Source organism: Mytilus galloprovincialis, chromosome 1, assembly GCF_965363235.1.
Source record: "Mytilus galloprovincialis chromosome 1, xbMytGall1.hap1.1, whole genome shotgun sequence".
Taxonomy (NCBI): domain Eukaryota; kingdom Metazoa; phylum Mollusca; class Bivalvia; order Mytilida; family Mytilidae; genus Mytilus; species Mytilus galloprovincialis.
This window is the reverse complement of record NC_134838.1, coordinates 56,545,052-56,565,693: the sequence shown is the minus strand read 5'-3', so window position 1 is coordinate 56,565,693 and position 20,642 is coordinate 56,545,052. Positions and strand designations below refer to the sequence as shown.

Here is a 20,642-nt window from a genome sequence, read left to right as displayed (position 1 = left end):
CCTATATTACATACATTACATAATCTTGATGTTCATATAAACCCAATACAAAGGCTATTTTAATACTCAGCTATCCAAAAATGAATTTCATTGCACACTAGCTCTCATATTTGAAAAATCCACAGGGGCCAAAATGCGAAACTACACACCTAACTGTGGAGTGCTACCTTAAGGTGAAATTTTTCCCCTCCTGCCTCAATTTTTATTATATTTTCTGTGTTCTAATAGCTGTTACGATGAAAATGGTACCTTAGTTTTTAAAATTGGTTCAGTAATAAAGATTTTATGAAGGTGTGGAGTGCTACCTTAAGGTGAAATTTTTCCCCTCCTGCCTCAATTTTTATTATATTTTCTGTGTTCTACTAGCTGTTACGATGAAAATGGTACCTTAGTTTTTAAAATTGGTTCAGTAATAAAGATTTTATGAAGGTTAGCAGTTGATGTTGAAACACGACAAAAAGTGATTTAAAAATAAATGCTGGATCATAATGAAAAACTTCAAGTCTGTCTCATTTTTGGGGTAAATTTCTAAAACTTTTCCCATTATCTTATTTAAAATCATAAAATTACCCTCAAAGAGGACAAATTGTACAATTTTTAGGTATTTGAAAGCACTTATAGGTCAATTTTGCTGTAAATAGCATACCTAACCTTGGTTTAGAAGCTCTCAAGCAGGGTATAAATTTCTAGCAGTACTGGCATCATTAAATTTAATTAATGCCAAATTATAATATAAAATCCTGCTAAAAATGTTTATTTGACTTATTCGCATTCAAAAATATAAAGCGATACATTCTGAGGATATCATATCAAGCGCAATCTTTTGTTACAATGGTGAAGCTAATTGAGTACAAATTTAAGACCGCAACATGTCTAAGTGTTAAAATGTGTATATTTGGTTGCTAAGGACAGTAAACAATAAAATAAACATAAATTGCATTCCTAGCAGATTTTTTACCTTTAGAACTAAAACAAGAACATAAAAGACTAAAGATTTGTGGTAAATTTTATCTTAAAAAGTGCATTTCTGTGCTTTCTGATGTGCCATAAGGTAGCACTCCACAGTTAGAAAATAAAATTAAAAATGAGCCACAAAATGTTTTATCATCTCCTATTCCTGGATTTCTAATACATTAACCTAACTGTTTGTGTTGTACATGTGCATATGTATGTAATCAGTATATTCCATAGATTTGATTTTCAAAAGTTAAAAGAGTGAAAATTAATTTCTTTTATGTGTATCCATGGCAACATTCTGCATTTATTTACCATAAAATATTGCAAAAAGGGGGGGGGTGGACATGTCACATATCCCCCCCCCCAAAATGTTGATCAAACTAGAATTTCAATGCCTTTGAGTGATACCTTTTTAGAAACTGTTTTCATAAATCTTCCTAATGATCAAATAAAAAATGGGTGTCTTTCGCCTCATTTTTTCGTAAAATCTAATCACAAAGTTCGTGCGATAAAAAGTTGGAAAAAAACATTGCAATAATTGCCGGACCAAGGTATGGTAGGGACATGCAAATACGGACTGTCATACAGAAAACAGCCTATATTACATACATTACATAATCTTGATGTTCATATAAACCCAATACAAAGGCTATTTTAATACTCAGCTATCCAAAAATGAATTTCATTGCACACTAGCTCTCATATTTGAAAAATCCACAGGGGCCAAAATGCGAAACTACACACCTAACTGTGGAGTGCTACCTTAAGGTGAAATTTTTCCCCTCCTGCCTCAATTTTTATTATATTTTCTGTGTTCTAATAGCTGTTACGATGAAAATGGTACCTTAGTTTTTAAAATTGGTTCAGTAATAAAGATTTTATGAAGGTGTGGAGTGCTACCTTAAGGTGAAATTTTTCCCCTCCTGCCTCAATTTTTATTATATTTTCTGTGTTCTACTAGCTGTTACGATGAAAATGGTACCTTAGTTTTTAAAATTGGTTCAGTAATAAAGATTTTATGAAGGTTAGCAGTTGATGTTGAAACACGACAAAAAGTGATTTAAAAATAAATGCTGGATCATAATGAAAAACTTCAAGTCTGTCTCATTTTTGGGGTAAATTTCTAAAACTTTTCCCATTATCTTATTTAAAATCATAAAATTACCCTCAAAGAGGACAAATTGTACAATTTTTAGGTATTTGAAAGCACTTATAGGTCAATTTTGCTGTAAATAGCATACCTAACCTTGGTTTAGAAGCTCTCAAGCAGGGTATAAATTTCTAGCAGTACTGGCATCATTAAATTTAATTAATGCCAAATTATAATATAAAATCCTGCTAAAAATGTTTATTTGACTTATTCGCATTCAAAAATATAAAGCGATACATTCTGAGGATATCATATCAAGCGCAATCTTTTGTTACAATGGTGAAGCTAATTGAGTACAAATTTAAGACCGCAACATGTCTAAGTGTTAAAATGTGTATATTTGGTTGCTAAGGACAGTAAACAATAAAATAAACATAAATTGCATTCCTAGCAGATTTTTTACCTTTAGAACTAAAACAAGAACATAAAAGACTAAAGATTTGTGGTAAATTTTATCTTAAAAAGTGCATTTCTGTGCTTTCTGATGTGCCATAAGGTAGCACTCCACAGTTAGAAAATAAAATTAAAAATGAGCCACAAAATGTTTTATCATCTCCTATTCCTGGATTTCTAATACATTAACCTAACTGTTTGTGTTGTACATGTGCATATGTATGTAATCAGTATATTCCATAGATTTGATTTTCAAAAGTTAAAAGAGTGAAAATTAATTTCTTTTATGTGTATCCATGGCAACATTCTGCATTTATTTACCATAAAATATTGCAAAAAGGGGGGGGGGGTGGACATGTCACATATCCCCCCCCCCAAAATGTTGATCAAACTAGAATTTCAATGCCTTTGAGTGATACCTTTTTAGAAACTGTTTTCATAAATCTTCCTAATGATCAAATAAAAAATGGGTGTCTTTCGCCTCATTTTTTCGTAAAATCTAATCACAAAGTTCGTGCGATAAAAAGTTGGAAAAAAACATTGCAATAATTGCCGGACCAAGGTATGGTAGGGACATGCAAATACGGACTGTCATACAGAAAACAGCCTATATTACATACATTACATAATGTTGATGTTCATATAAACCCAATACAAAGGCTATTTTAATACTCAGCTATCCAAAAATGAATTTCATTGCACACTAGCTCTCATATTTGAAAAATCAACAGGGGCCAAAATGCGAAACTACACACCTAACTGTGGAGTGCTACCTTAAGGTGAAATTTTTCCCCTCCTGCCTCAATTTTTATTATATTTTCTGTGTTCTAATAGCTGTTACGATGAAAATGGTACCTTAGTTTTTAAAATTGGTTCAGTAATAAAGATTTTATGAAGGTGTGGAGTGCTACCTTAAGGTGAAATTTTTCCCCTCCTGCCTCAATTTTTATTATATTTTCTGTGTTCTACTAGCTGTTACGATGAAAATGGTACCTTAGTTTTTAAAATTGGTTCAGTAATAAAGATTTTATGAAGGTTAGCAGTTGATGTTGAAACACGACAAAAAGTGATTTAAAAATAAATGCTGGATCATAATGAAAAACTTCAAGTCTGTCTCATTTTTGGGGTAAATTTCTAAAACTTTTCCCATTATCTTATTTAAAATCATAAAATTACCCTCAAAGAGGACAAATTGTACAATTTTTAGGTATTTGAAAGCACTTATAGGTCAATTTTGCTGTAAATAGCATACCTAACCTTGGTTTAGAAGCTCTCAAGCAGGGTATAAATTTCTAGCAGTACTGGCATCATTAAATTTAATTAATGCCAAATTATAATATAAAATCCTGCTAAAAATGTTTATTTGACTTATTCGCATTCAAAAATATAAAGCGATACATTCTGAGGATATCATATCAAGCGCAATCTTTTGTTACAATGGTGAAGCTAATTGAGTACAAATTTAAGACCGCAACATGTCTAAGTGTTAAAATGTGTATATTTGGTTGCTAAGGACAGTAAACAATAAAATAAACATAAATTGCATTCCTAGCAGATTTTTTACCTTTAGAACTAAAACAAGAACATAAAAGACTAAAGATTTGTGGTAAATTTTATCTTAAAAAGTGCATTTCTGTGCTTTCTGATGTGCCATAAGGTAGCACTCCACAGTTAGAAAATAAAATTAAAAATGAGCCACAAAATGTTTTATCATCTCCTATTCCTGGATTTCTAATACATTAACCTAACTGTTTGTGTTGTACATGTGCATATGTATGTAATCAGTATATTCCATAGATTTGATTTTCAAAAGTTAAAAGAGTGAAAATTAATTTCTTTTATGTGTATCCATGGCAACATTCTGCATTTATTTACCATAAAATATTGCAAAAAGGGGGGGGGTGGACATGTCACATATCCCCCCCCCCCCAAAATGTTGATCAAACTAGAATTTCAATGCCTTTGAGTGATACCTTTTTAGAAACTGTTTTCATAAATCTTCCTAATGATCAAATAAAAAATGGGTGTCTTTCGCCTCATTTTTTCGTAAAATCTAATCACAAAGTTCGTGCGATAAAAAGTTGGAAAAAAACATTGCAATAATTGCCGGACCAAGGTATGGTAGGGACATGCAAATACGGACTGTCATACAGAAAACAGCCTATATTACATACATTACATAATCTTGATGTTCATATAAACCCAATACAAAGGCTATTTTAATACTCAGCTATCCAAAAATGAATTTCATTGCACACTAGCTCTCATATTTGAAAAATCCACAGGGGCCAAAATGCGAAACTACACACCTAACTGTGGAGTGCTACCTTAAGGTGAAATTTTTCCCCTCCTGCCTCAATTTTTATTATATTTTCTGTGTTCTAATAGCTGTTACGATGAAAATGGTACCTTAGTTTTTAAAATTGGTTCAGTAATAAAGATTTTATGAAGGTGTGGAGTGCTACCTTAAGGTGAAATTTTTCCCCTCCTGCCTCAATTTTTATTATATTTTCTGTGTTCTACTAGCTGTTACGATGAAAATGGTACCTTAGTTTTTAAAATTGGTTCAGTAATAAAGATTTTATGAAGGTTAGCAGTTGATGTTGAAACACGACAAAAAGTGATTTAAAAATAAATGCTGGATCATAATGAAAAACTTCAAGTCTGTCTCATTTTTGGGGTAAATTTCTAAAACTTTTCCCATTATCTTATTTAAAATCATAAAATTACCCTCAAAGAGGACAAATTGTACAATTTTTAGGTATTTGAAAGCACTTATAGGTCAATTTTGCTGTAAATAGCATACCTAACCTTGGTTTAGAAGCTCTCAAGCAGGGTATAAATTTCTAGCAGTACTGGCATCATTAAATTTAATTAATGCCAAATTATAATATAAAATCCTGCTAAAAATGTTTATTTGACTTATTCGCATTCAAAAATATAAAGCGATACATTCTGAGGATATCATATCAAGCGCAATCTTTTGTTACAATGGTGAAGCTAATTGAGTACAAATTTAAGACCGCAACATGTCTAAGTGTTAAAATGTGTATATTTGGTTGCTAAGGACAGTAAACAATAAAGTAAACATAAATTGCATTCCTAGCAGATTTTTTACCTTTAGAACTAAAACAAGAACATAAAAGACTAAAGATTTGTGGTAAATTTTATCTTAAAAAGTGCATTTCTGTGCTTTCTGATGTGCCATAAGGTAGCACTCCACAGTTAGAAAATAAAATTAAAAATGAGCCACAAAATGTTTTATCATCTCCTATTCCTGGATTTCTAATACATTAACCTAACTGTTTGTGTTGTACATGTGCATATGTATGTAATCAGTATATTCCATAGATTTGATTTTCAAAAGTTAAAAGAGTGAAAATTAATTTCTTTTATGTGTATCCATGGCAACATTCTGCATTTATTTACCATAAAATATTGCAAAAAGGGGGGGGTGGACATGTCACATATCCCCCCCCCCAAATGTTGATCAAACTAGAATTTCAATGCCTTTGAGTGATACCTTTTTAGAAACTGTTTTCATAAATCTTCCTAATGATCAAATAAAAAATGGGTGTCTTTCGCCTCATTTTTTCGTAAAATCTAATCACAAAGTTCGTGCGATAAAAAGTTGGAAAAAAACATTGCAATAATTGCCGGACCAAGGTATGGTAGGGACATGCAAATACGGACTGTCATACAGAAAACAGCCTATATTACATACATTACATAATCTTGATGTTCATATAAACCCAATACAAAGGCTATTTTAATACTCAGCTATCCAAAAATGAATTTCATTGCACACTAGCTCTCATATTTGAAAAATCCACAGGGGCCAAAATGCGAAACTACACACCTAACTGTGGAGTGCTACCTTAAGGTGAAATTTTTCCCCTCCTGCCTCAATTTTTATTATATTTTCTGTGTTCTAATAGCTGTTACGATGAAAATGGTACCTTAGTTTTTAAAATTGGTTCAGTAATAAAGATTTTATGAAGGTGTGGAGTGCTACCTTAAGGTGAAATTTTTCCCCTCCTGCCTCAATTTTTATTATATTTTCTGTGTTCTACTAGCTGTTACGATGAAAATGGTACCTTAGTTTTTAAAATTGGTTCAGTAATAAAGATTTTATGAAGGTTAGCAGTTGATGTTGAAACACGACAAAAAGTGATTTAAAAATAAATGCTGGATCATAATGAAAAACTTCAAGTCTGTCTCATTTTTGGGGTAAATTTCTAAAACTTTTCCCATTATCTTATTTAAAATCATAAAATTACCCTCAAAGAGGACAAATTGTACAATTTTTAGGTATTTGAAAGCACTTATAGGTCAATTTTGCTGTAAATAGCATACCTAACCTTGGTTTAGAAGCTCTCAAGCAGGGTATAAATTTCTAGCAGTACTGGCATCATTAAATTTAATTAATGCCAAATTATAATATAAAATCCTGCTAAAAATGTTTATTTGACTTATTCGCATTCAAAAATATAAAGCGATACATTCTGAGGATATCATATCAAGCGCAATCTTTTGTTACAATGGTGAAGCTAATTGAGTACAAATTTAAGACCGCAACATGTCTAAGTGTTAAAATGTGTATATTTGGTTGCTAAGGACAGTAAACAATAAAGTAAACATAAATTGCATTCCTAGCAGATTTTTTACCTTTAGAACTAAAACAAGAACATAAAAGACTAAAGATTTGTGGTAAATTTTATCTTAAAAAGTGCATTTCTGTGCTTTCTGATGTGCCATAAGGTAGCACTCCACAGTTAGAAAATAAAATTAAAAATGAGCCACAAAATGTTTTATCATCTCCTATTCCTGGATTTCTAATACATTAACCTAACTGTTTGTGTTGTACATGTGCATATGTATGTAATCAGTATATTCCATAGATTTGATTTTCAAAAGTTAAAAGAGTGAAAATTAATTTCTTTTATGTGTATCCATGGCAACATTCTGCATTTATTTACCATAAAATATTGCAAAAAGGGGGGGGTGGACATGTCACATATCCCCCCCCCAAAATGTTGATCAAACTAGAATTTCAATGCCTTTGAGTGATACCTTTTTAGAAACTGTTTTCATAAATCTTCCTAATGATCAAATAAAAAATGGGTGTCTTTCGCCTCATTTTTTCGTAAAATCTAATCACAAAGTTCGTGCGATAAAAAGTTGGAAAAAAACATTGCAATAATTGCCGGACCAAGGTATGGTAGGGACATGCAAATACGGACTGTCATACAGAAAACAGCCTATATTACATACATTACATAATCTTGATGTTCATATAAACCCAATACAAAGGCTATTTTAATACTCAGCTATCCAAAAATGAATTTCATTGCACACTAGCTCTCATATTTGAAAAATCCACAGGGGCCAAAATGCGAAACTACACACCTAACTGTGGAGTGCTACCTTAAGGTGAAATTTTTCCCCTCCTGCCTCAATTTTTATTATATTTTCTGTGTTCTAATAGCTGTTACGATGAAAATGGTACCTTAGTTTTTAAAATTGGTTCAGTAATAAAGATTTTATGAAGGTGTGGAGTGCTACCTTAAGGTGAAATTTTTCCCCTCCTGCCTCAATTTTTATTATATTTTCTGTGTTCTACTAGCTGTTACGATGAAAATGGTACCTTAGTTTTTAAAATTGGTTCAGTAATAAAGATTTTATGAAGGTTAGCAGTTGATGTTGAAACACGACAAAAAGTGATTTAAAAATAAATGCTGGATCATAATGAAAAACTTCAAGTCTGTCTCATTTTTGGGGTAAATTTCTAAAACTTTTCCCATTATCTTATTTAAAATCATAAAATTACCCTCAAAGAGGACAAATTGTACAATTTTTAGGTATTTGAAAGCACTTATAGGTCAATTTTGCTGTAAATAGCATACCTAACCTTGGTTTAGAAGCTCTCAAGCAGGGTATAAATTTCTAGCAGTACTGGCATCATTAAATTTAATTAATGCCAAATTATAATATAAAATCCTGCTAAAAATGTTTATTTGACTTATTCGCATTCAAAAATATAAAGCGATACATTCTGAGGATATCATATCAAGCGCAATCTTTTGTTACAATGGTGAAGCTAATTGAGTACAAATTTAAGACCGCAACATGTCTAAGTGTTAAAATGTGTATATTTGGTTGCTAAGGACAGTAAACAATAAAGTAAACATAAATTGCATTCCTAGCAGATTTTTTACCTTTAGAACTAAAACAAGAACATAAAAGACTAAAGATTTGTGGTAAATTTTATCTTAAAAAGTGCATTTCTGTGCTTTCTGATGTGCCATAAGGTAGCACTCCACAGTTAGAAAATAAAATTAAAAATGAGCCACAAAATGTTTTATCATCTCCTATTCCTGGATTTCTAATACATTAACCTAACTGTTTGTGTTGTACATGTGCATATGTATGTAATCAGTATATTCCATAGATTTGATTTTCAAAAGTTAAAAGAGTGAAAATTAATTTCTTTTATGTGTATCCATGGCAACATTCTGCATTTATTTACCATAAAATATTGCAAAAAGGGGGGGGTGGACATGTCACATATCCCCCCCCCCAAATGTTGATCAAACTAGAATTTCAATGCCTTTGAGTGATACCTTTTTAGAAACTGTTTTCATAAATCTTCCTAATGATCAAATAAAAAATGGGTGTCTTTCGCCTCATTTTTTCGTAAAATCTAATCACAAAGTTCGTGCGATAAAAAGTTGGAAAAAAACATTGCAATAATTGCCGGACCAAGGTATGGTAGGGACATGCAAATACGGACTGTCATACAGAAAACAGCCTATATTACATACATTACATAATCTTGATGTTCATATAAACCCAATACAAAGGCTATTTTAATACTCAGCTATCCAAAAATGAATTTCATTGCACACTAGCTCTCATATTTGAAAAATCCACAGGGGCCAAAATGCGAAACTACACACCTAACTGTGGAGTGCTACCTTAAGGTGAAATTTTTCCCCTCCTGCCTCAATTTTTATTATATTTTCTGTGTTCTAATAGCTGTTACGATGAAAATGGTACCTTAGTTTTTAAAATTGGTTCAGTAATAAAGATTTTATGAAGGTGTGGAGTGCTACCTTAAGGTGAAATTTTTCCCCTCCTGCCTCAATTTTTATTATATTTTCTGTGTTCTACTAGCTGTTACGATGAAAATGGTACCTTAGTTTTTAAAATTGGTTCAGTAATAAAGATTTTATGAAGGTTAGCAGTTGATGTTGAAACACGACAAAAAGTGATTTAAAAATAAATGCTGGATCATAATGAAAAACTTCAAGTCTGTCTCATTTTTGGGGTAAATTTCTAAAACTTTTCCCATTATCTTATTTAAAATCATAAAATTACCCTCAAAGAGGACAAATTGTACAATTTTTAGGTATTTGAAAGCACTTATAGGTCAATTTTGCTGTAAATAGCATACCTAACCTTGGTTTAGAAGCTCTCAAGCAGGGTATAAATTTCTAGCAGTACTGGCATCATTAAATTTAATTAATGCCAAATTATAATATAAAATCCTGCTAAAAATGTTTATTTGACTTATTCGCATTCAAAAATATAAAGCGATACATTCTGAGGATATCATATCAAGCGCAATCTTTTGTTACAATGGTGAAGCTAATTGAGTACAAATTTAAGACCGCAACATGTCTAAGTGTTAAAATGTGTATATTTGGTTGCTAAGGACAGTAAACAATAAAGTAAACATAAATTGCATTCCTAGCAGATTTTTTACCTTTAGAACTAAAACAAGAACATAAAAGACTAAAGATTTGTGGTAAATTTTATCTTAAAAAGTGCATTTCTGTGCTTTCTGATGTGCCATAAGGTAGCACTCCACAGTTAGAAAATAAAATTAAAAATGAGCCACAAAATGTTTTATCATCTCCTATTCCTGGATTTCTAATACATTAACCTAACTGTTTGTGTTGTACATGTGCATATGTATGTAATCAGTATATTCCATAGATTTGATTTTCAAAAGTTAAAAGAGTGAAAATTAATTTCTTTTATGTGTATCCATGGCAACATTCTGCATTTATTTACCATAAAATATTGCAAAAAGGGGGGGGTGGACATGTCACATATCCCCCCCCCAAAATGTTGATCAAACTAGAATTTCAATGCCTTTGAGTGATACCTTTTTAGAAACTGTTTTCATAAATCTTCCTAATGATCAAATAAAAAATGGGTGTCTTTCGCCTCATTTTTTCGTAAAATCTAATCACAAAGTTCGTGCGATAAAAAGTTGGAAAAAAACATTGCAATAATTGCCGGACCAAGGTATGGTAGGGACATGCAAATACGGACTGTCATACAGAAAACAGCCTATATTACATACATTACATAATCTTGATGTTCATATAAACCCAATACAAAGGCTATTTTAATACTCAGCTATCCAAAAATGAATTTCATTGCACACTAGCTCTCATATTTGAAAAATCCACAGGGGCCAAAATGCGAAACTACACACCTAACTGTGGAGTGCTACCTCATGTCTCTCCCAGTCCCAGCAGGTCACTTTTGAGTCTAGGGTCACGAGGCTCACCCTCGTCTGTGGGGCACAGGGATCAAAGCACCAGGGGAATCCCTCAGGGAGTAGGGGAGTGGAGTCCCAATTGTGCAGGGATCTTCCAGAGGCATTTGACAGTCATATGCATCTGGATAGGTCCCTGACCAAGATGGGGCTGCCTTCTCGGACATCTCTGGGTGATTTTCTAAGGGTGCGGTTGGACCCTGTCCCTGTGGACCCAGTCAAGCTGGCTGGAGGGGTTGCAGTTTTCTGTGACCCGAAGACTTGGCCCCGTGTGCCTTTGAGGCTGGAACCGGGGTGGGTCGGGGCAGTGGGGATCCACCCGAAGAGTGCTGGGCAGTTTGAGGATGCCACTCAGCACAGATTCCACCAACTGGTGTCCCACCCGAGTGTGTCCGCCCTTGGAGAGGTGGGAGTGGATTTCACTGTGGAGGAAAAACTGCACGCCCGTCAGATATCGACCTTGCGATGGGCACTCCAGTCCTGCCGTTTTGACCAGCCTGTGGTCCTGCACATTCGGGGTGGCAGACTGGATAGGGTTCACGCCCGAGCCCATCGCGAGGTTTTGGAGGTCCTGAAGAGCGTGGCAGTTAATCCATTACAGCTGATTCATCTCCACTGTTTCCAGGGGGGATTGCTCAGATGCGGGAGTGGCAGGACTCGTACTGCAACGCCTACTTCGGGTTTGGGATGGGTGTCAGGTCCTTCAACTCCGAGCAGAAGGAGGCCTTAAGGTCGGTGCCCCCCTACAGGATTCTCTTGGAGAGTGATGCCCCTTACTTTCCCTCATCAAATGCACGGCATGGCCACCCTCATTACCTTTATGAGGTGGCAAAGGTGGTGGGGACAGTGAGGGCAGCATCACCGAGGGAAATTGTACGGGTGGCCCACCTCAATGGTAGCCGTCTGTACGGAGTTAACCCGTAGGTGGGCAACTCTCAATGTAAATAGCAACATAAAGGCCCGTTGGCCAGTTACAGATGTTTGATTGAATTTAAGTTATAGCCAGTTGGCTTCTAGCAAATGAATTTACAGCCCGTTGGCTTCTGAATTAATCGTAGTTATAGCCAGTTGGCTCCTAGTATTGCATTTTAGGGCCCGTTGGCCAAAAGGGAATGATGTATATATGACTATATGTGTAGTCCGGGGGTGTGTGTCATGGGGATCCCGGGGGTGTTGGAGGAAAAAGGGGGGGGCAACTGTAGTTCAGTCTCCCTAGGGCATGGGTAGGGGGCGGGTCTACTGTGTTTCTGATCCTATGTTTTTATTATATCCCATACTGATTTGCCTAGCATGATCTTTTGTTTTTACCCGGGGGTTACTCCTTTTGTATAAAGTTGGGGGGAGTGTAGTACCTCAGGGTCATCGGTGGTGCTCCACTGATGGGGAGGCAGATCCGGAAGACGAGAGAGCCTCGTTTCGGATCTGCCGGCAGTCGTAACCTAGAACCAGAACGTGAAGCAACGCTGATTTCTAGCCGATTCCCAAATAGTGCCAAAGTAGTGTATACTTGCAAGATCGCCACGGTAAGTTTTGAGAAAGCTTACAATGCATTCAAAGCCATGTGTAAAAAAATGAGACAAGAAAGAAAGGGAAAGATTCAACATAAACCATGTATACAGAAAGGTGATATAGTCAAACTTTACAATCATCCTCGTGTATTTAATCCCAACATACCTACTGGACTTCTTAACAAGGTGTTCTTTGAACTCATTTTGTATTTTTGTCGTAGGTCGTAGTGGACAAGAAAACTTGAGAGACCTGAAAGTGTCCGATTTTGACATTTTAACCGATGATTCTGGTAAGCGCTATGTTAGTAAAGTTACATCAGAGTTAACTAAAAATCATCAGGGTGACCAAACTGAGGAATTTGAACCCGAAGGTGGTAGGATGTATGAAACAAAAACTGCTATGTGCCCACTGGCATCCTTTGTTAAATATTTAGAGAAAAGAAACCCAAATTGTTCTGCGCTATTGCAAAGACCTAAGGGTGAATTTGATGAGGGTGGTAATAGTTGGTTCCAAAACAAGCCATTGGGTAAAAAAACACACTTGGTGATATGATGACTTCTATTTCTAAAGCTGCCAGTTTGTCCAAAGTCTATAGTAACCATTGTATTCGTGCAACTTGCATTACGCTTTTGAATGAAGCAGGATTTGAAGGACGTCACATTATCACTATATCTGGCCACCGTAGTGAGGAAAGTATCAAATCTTATTGCCGTGACACAACAAACAAACAGAAACGAGAAATGTCTAAATTTGTGTCTGAATTTACCACCGTTACTGAAACTCAAAGTGAAAATCTGACTGTAGAATTCGACAACAGTGTGACGGAGGATGAATTGGTTCTTTCCGCTTCACAAACTGATGAAATTATTGATGAAATCGTTGGAATTTTAAATTTTACATTTACAAGTTACTGACTCGTTACATGTATTTTAATTTGTTGAAAATATTTTGAAAATATTTTGAAATATTTAATATCAATTATCAAACATATATTATGATTTGTGTTATATTGTGCCTAAGTGTCAAGATATGAATTCGAAATCAGAAAGTCCAAATTTCGTCTTTTGCAACTCGAATTTACTTATAAAACATATACAAAGAAAGTCATGAATGTATCTTTTATTGCTGTTCTTCATCCAGATGTCACTGTTAGTTTGGAGTACCTATATCCAACAAAAATTTCAAGATAGTATCCCCAGCATGTGCATTGAAAATATTGTTTTTAAAGGTTTTTTTTTGCTATTCTTCATCTTGAATCACATTTTGTGTTGGTAGGATTTTGTGTCATTTGAGCCTGTCACACAGTAGTTAGTAAGTTTAATTTGTTTAAGTCACGATTGTTGTCCGGCTTTGTCATAAGTTTGCCCCACTAAAAATCCATTATGTAATACAATTAAAACTTGCTACCAGGCTATTAACAGTTTAGTTTAGAAACAGGATTATTGTACAGTGAGGAACACGGAACAACTGATTACTATACATACATATACAAGTAGCAAATATTAAACAGTCAAGCAGGACCTGATTACAAAAAAAAAAACTGCAGTCAAGACTGATACTGATACAAAAAAGCATTTGGTGTAGCAAATATTAAACAGTCAAGCAGGACCTGATTACAAAAAAAATCTGAAGTCAAGACTGATACTGATACAAAAAAAGCATTTGGTGGAATTAAACAATTATATCATGCTTACGAGGGGTAGTTTTAAGAAACACCGGTTTCGAGGTCAATTCTGAGGTCAAAATAGAAACAAAGGACATTCGGTGGAATTAAACAATTATATCATGCTGACAAGGGGTATTTGCCAAAAATACCGGTTTCGAGGTAAACAAATTTCCCTCGCCTAACGGCTCTGGAAATTTGTTTACCTCTCAACCGGTATTTTTGGCAAATACCCCTTGTAAGCATGATATATTTGTATAATAAACACACTCTGCTCACACATAATTTACATTGAAATTGTTATCAAAATATAAAACGGAAATATTTTCAGTTCAATATCAGTAAAAATGTTTAATAGGTATTTTATGTAAAAAATCAACAGCAATAATTTATGAAATCAAGTCTAAAATATTTACATTTAGATAATTTCGTATAAGAAGTTTAATTCGATCAATACAAAAGGGTACACGCATTTCATTTTCTTTCATTCTTATAGTGTGGTAAATAACTACATGTACGACCATCCGTCATCTATGCACTTTTAAATACGTAAATTGTCGATACGCAATAAGAATTTGACAGATTTGTTTTATCCCAGAATTCAACAAATCTTTATTTATCAAGATTTAGTCGTAATAAAAAACAATTCATATAATTTCAGGTATGTAAACACTGCTGAGGTACCTATACCTATAGAACCTCAAGTTATGGTAAAAGATCCTTTATATTTGAGGCAGCACAAGTATGGAACTCACTTCCTAATGAGGCTAGACTCATGACTTCTTTTGACCAGTTTAGGAATTATATAAATTCCTGGTGTGGGGGTCAAAAATGCTACTGCAGTTCATGTCGTTTCCACCCAGTGCTGTCTCAAAGCTGAAATTTCTTTCTTTCTTTTTATAATGGCTTTTTGCTCTGCTTTTTATGCATTTATTGAATATAACAAAAATATTTAATGACTTGAGAATTTCAGAAAAGGTATCAAAAGTTTACATGAATAATTTTAGCGCTTATCTGTATATTATGAACATTCATTACTATATAAATAAAGTGTATTTACTTTCAATTCCAAGTTTACTAATCGATCCATGGTGGTCAATTGATATAGTATACATACCCTCTCCATTTAATAAACTCTGTGACCGCCGTGGATAGTAAACTTGAAAATGATAGCAGATAGAATTAAAATACACTTTATTCGTAGTATATGTATGTTTTCAAAGTATACAGAAAAACGCAAACCGATCTGACTTAAAATTTCGTCCAATGACGGGACAATATCCGGATGCCTTTTTTCTCGTTTTTCTCCCAAAAATAACTCATTCTGAATAATCACATAAATGAATGACAAATGCGACTATGCACTGTACCTATAGGACACAGAGACGTGTTGATTAATTTATTGTGGAAAGAAGAGAAGCGACACACAAAATGAGGTCTTCTCGTTTTATAGTATAGAAGATGCCGACTCTAAATAAAATTTACTTACTTACTACTTACTTACTTGCTTACTTAAAACTTTGTGAATGTGATTTTTATGTTAAGATGAACATATTTAGATGATAAGTAAAAAATCGCGGAATTTCCCTTTGATAATGTTTATTAATATATTTGTTGACAACCATAAACTAATGTCGGAAAGACACAGTTCAAGTTTTGAAAAGCAGTTCTCCCAGTTGTCTAGCGGCTTGATAACCATGCATGTACACTTGTGTATCGTCCGCATAGCAGTGGCATGTAATGCAATGAAGACGGCATATTTTACCTATTTGCTTCGAGATAAGACAATGTCGGGCCTAGCACGGAACCTTGTGGAACACCGAATGTATGATGACATTTCTTTGAAATGTTGTTCCAACCACGACACGCTGATGTCTATCCATCAAATACGACTTGATCTATTCGGAGCGAAATCAGTTGTGCCATACGCAAGTGACAGACGTTTAAGAAGAATTCTGTGATCTATGACATCGAATGTACCGAAAAGGCTCAAGAGCAATATTAACACTTATGACTTTATCAAAAGCCTCATTTATATCATGATGTACCCTAGCTATAATGCAGTTTTAGTTGAATGGCGTGGTCTTTATGCTGACTAAAGTGGATCACACAATGAGTCCAATATCAACCACCTTTTCTAGAGTTTTTGAAATAAAAGGTAAATTCGACATGGGTCTGTTAATTATTTTATACTGTCTTGGAATGGATTTATAAATCTCTGCTTATATTTTGTATAGCAATGGTTTCATATTGAATAGTAGACTTTCAACCTTATAGGATTTGAATATTTGTACTATGGTACGGTTCTAATTGTATTCATTGTGTTGACCAGATATTCTACATCTCTTGATACTTTTACATTATACATCACTCTGTTCACTCGCATACTATCGGTTTTCATTCACAAAAAATCCGGATAAAATGTCAACGAATCCAGAGTACACTCGAGGTAGCTAGGTAGTTTGACATCCGAATTCAACTTTTTAATTAATATATGTGATGATGTAAATTCGTATTTTTAAACAGAGTACCAGTGCGTATGCTTACTACAATGTCTTGCGCAAAAATACAACGTGCATACATATTAATTTCACTCTTGAATGCGATTTTTAGCTTTTCTTATCTAAATTCAGAGCACGGCAGTAAGAACTTGACATGCGACTTTATACACTGTCATTATACATGTAACTTCAATATTCTGACCTCTAGCTGTTTCTTTTTTGTTTTCTTCTTTGGGTCACTGTCCTATCAAGAACTTGGACCATACTTTTCGAAATGCTAAATATTTTCTACCCAAGGAATAGATTACTTAACTTCGTACCTTATTTTCCTTTTAAACTTTTTTTATTCGAGCATCAATGGTGATTCTTTGCAGACTTAACTCGCGTTTTGCGTACAACAATTTACTCATAGTATCTTTTTATATCTACATATCTTTATATATAAATTGGTTCTGTTTAGAGTATGTTCCAGTCACGGTTTTTATAAACTTTTGAAAATAAGAAATACCTTAGGATGGACCCACAAACGTTATTGAAACTTATTTCCAGTGGGGTCCTTTTATGACGAGACTTACGAGACCAATATATAAGCGACAAGGAGATAAGGAGATATGGAATTATTGCCAATGAGACAGCTTTTAATCAAAGATTAAGTAAAGTAGATGTAAGCAAATATAGGCGATCGTACGGCCTCCAACAATGAATTGATGAAAACCCATACCGTACAATCGTCAATAAAAGGTATGTAGCATATTTGAGAGACATTTAACAATTAATATATAAAGCTAAATTCACACTGCCGATCAGATCAATTCGACCAAGCCCGATGAAGCCAAATTACATGATCTGGAGACTGGTATGACTCAATCGACAATAATGTTCGGGATAGTCTAGTACCTAACTCGTCATCGATCTGACTTTCTATCGAGAGTTTTTGACATGTCAAAAACATTAGAGTAAGGATCGAGAAGTAATTCACTCGAGAAGAGATCGAGAATTCGTCGAGTAGCGGTCGAATCGATCGGGAAAGGATCGTGTAGAGATCGAGTTTGGTCGGAATACAAAACTTTTACCGATCACTACTCGATCATTTCGATCTGTACTCGACTAAGGTCCGATCATTTCCAGATTAACTTGACCAATGCCTGTTCGCTTCCAGATAACTGCGACTTGCATATTTATTTTATCCCAGACCAAATCGACCAATACCCGATCCCTTCGCGACCACATTCGTCCACTCTTCGATCTCTAATCGGCCATACACGAGAACACACGACTGCTACACTATTCTCTAAAAGTGTGTGCAGATCTGATTAACTATTATTACTTTGCTTCCGCAAAATATGTTGGCAACATTATTTTTAACTGTACAAAAATTCCTCCAATAACAACTACGTACGTGTCTTTATTTTTGCAAGGAGAGGTAACATTTTAAAAGAGAGGCAAAAAACACCAAGGGAACAATCAAACTCAAAGGTCGAAAAAAAAACCGACACAGCCTTAGCAAAAACGGTAACCGACGAGAAGACAAACAGCAGTCCACATAACATAGAAAACTAAAAACTTAGCAAATGTAACCCAACAAAATCTGGGATGATCTCAGATGTTCCGGAAGGGAAGAAAATCCTGCAATTTTGGCACCGGCGAATATTTAAGTAATTGTGCAATAATATTCATTGTTAGACTGTTGATGACTAAGTTATCTTTCAAAGTTGGTGTATAAGAACATCAAGATTATATTTTACCTGTTTTATGGGCTATTTTCTGTTTTGTCTGTCCGTATTTTCCATTTGTCCAGAAATGTTTGTAGCATAAAAAAAAGAAGATGTGTTACAATTGCCAATGAAACTTTTTGACGTAATTCCACACAAAAATGAGACGAAAGACAAATATTTTTTTTTATTTGGTGCCAATTTCTTTTTAACAATAATGATAAAAACTGTTCAGCGAGCACATGTTTTGATCAAATTTTTCTAAAGCCTCGGTCACACCTTAACGGATAGCTCGAACGGATGTCTAACGGATAACTTTTATTCAACCCGTTCATGTCCGTTAGACGTCCGTCCATATCCGTTGCATGTCCTTGTAGCGTACGTTCTATCCGTTGACGTCCGTTTTGTCCGGTGGAAAATTTTGAGCATGAAATGAGATGAAATGTCCGTTGAACGTCCGGTAGGCGTCCGTTTTGTACGGTACTTGTCCGTTTCGTTTCCGTTTTGTATCCATTACGTGTCCGATATATATCCGATGGAGGTCTGGCAGATAATTCACCAACGGAATTCTAACGGACGTCCAACGGATAAAACGGATGTTGAACGAATGCGAAACGGACTTCTACCGGACGTTTAACGGATAAAACGGATGATGAACGGATCTGAAACGGATCAATGCCAATAAAAAAATTTCGCGTCAGAAATGCCAATTAGATTTTGTAAGGTTAATGAATTCTTATTATTCATAATCGATCCTTAGAGTAAGGGCACATCTTCACAATCAAGCAGCTCTTATTCAGGCCAGATACTGCCCTTTGGCGGCATTTTGAAGAACAAACCAAAACCAGTTACACAGAAACATTTTGAATATTTATGCGATTTACATGTATTACTATTGTCGCTTTTAATTTTTCCATATATCTTGTTCATCCGTTTTATCCGGTACGCTTCCGTTAGGTGTCCGTTTTATGCGGTACTCGTCCGTTGGATGTACGTTCGACATCCGTTCTGTCCGTTACATTTCCGTTTCTCGTACGTTGCATATCCGGTGTGTGTCTGTTATGCATTCGTTACGCGTCCGTTTTATTTGGTCAGTACATCAACGTACTCCCAACCGAAAACAATTTTGTCAAAGGACAATTTTTATTTCCATCCGTTAGGCGTCCGTTCGTGCTATCCGGTAAGGTGTGACCGAGGCTTAACATACTTTTGCACTTGGTGCATAATCTTTGACAAACTAAATACACTCGCTGCAAATGCGTTTGTCGTTCGTCGTTTGTTAATTCAAACGATGCATTTTTTTCTAGCTTTAATATTAAATGAATTATCTAAACGTGTTCTTGCTTGTCAAAACATTGTCTAAAATTACTCAAAATTGCAATCCCCTTTAACCAAACGATGCATTTGTTTCTATTTCTGTAACGTTTAACAAACCATAACAAATGGCACAAAAGGTTCACCAAACTTTGGTAAGAAATAAATGCACTCTTGATCTTTTGATAGATATATGTAAAGTTGTAAACTGTTTCAGAAAAGGTAATCCCTCCAGTCAAATTTTGGGGAAATATGTGACATCTTTACCCTCTTTTGGCAATATTTTTTGGCAATAACATACAGCCTGGTTGTTGCCATACAGAAAAAATAAATCTCTTTAACCATTCAACTATTGGATATCAAATCTGTGAAAAAATACTGATTTCATACTTATGCAAATATATTTGACAAAAAGTACGCTTTATATGTAAGAAATCAAGGAAATAGGGATGGTAAAGTTAATGTATATGGCTATCTAACATAAGTACTAATTCAGTGAAAAATCACATTTTGTGGTGTAATTCCCAAAAACAGAGCAATAAAACTACCATAATATATCAGTGTCCACTATGAGGAAGTTTTTATAAGCATTTGGTTCCTCTTTGTTGCGTAATTGCAAGTCTCTCATACTTCCCACACAGTTATCGTCGTGTCAGCCACTGCCTCACCTAGATTTCTCGGCACCCGTTGCTGTCTACACTATCTTGTTCGTCTTCTATGCACTCTACAAGCTCCGTCTCAGCTATCAACCTGTCTCTCTAAGCTCTTACCACCTTGTCCCATCAGATGCACCTTGCCCACAAAACCAATAAGTTTATTTCTATGAAGATATTTTAAATGTATCATTTTACTCGGACCTTCTACTAAATAT

General features: G+C 34.6%; 1 protein-coding gene and 1 pseudogene across 1 annotated transcript in view; one reads left to right on the top strand and one right to left on the bottom strand.

Annotated features, from left to right (window-relative positions):
* LOC143059304 (uncharacterized) overlaps positions 1-13,495 on the top strand; it is a 65,269-nt pseudogene extending 51,774 nt beyond the window's left edge.
* The window catches only part of LOC143079333 (uncharacterized), a 95,754-nt gene that overhangs the window by 60,557 nt on the left and 14,555 nt on the right, over positions 1-20,642 (bottom strand). The gene's annotated exons all lie outside the window — the stretch shown is intronic.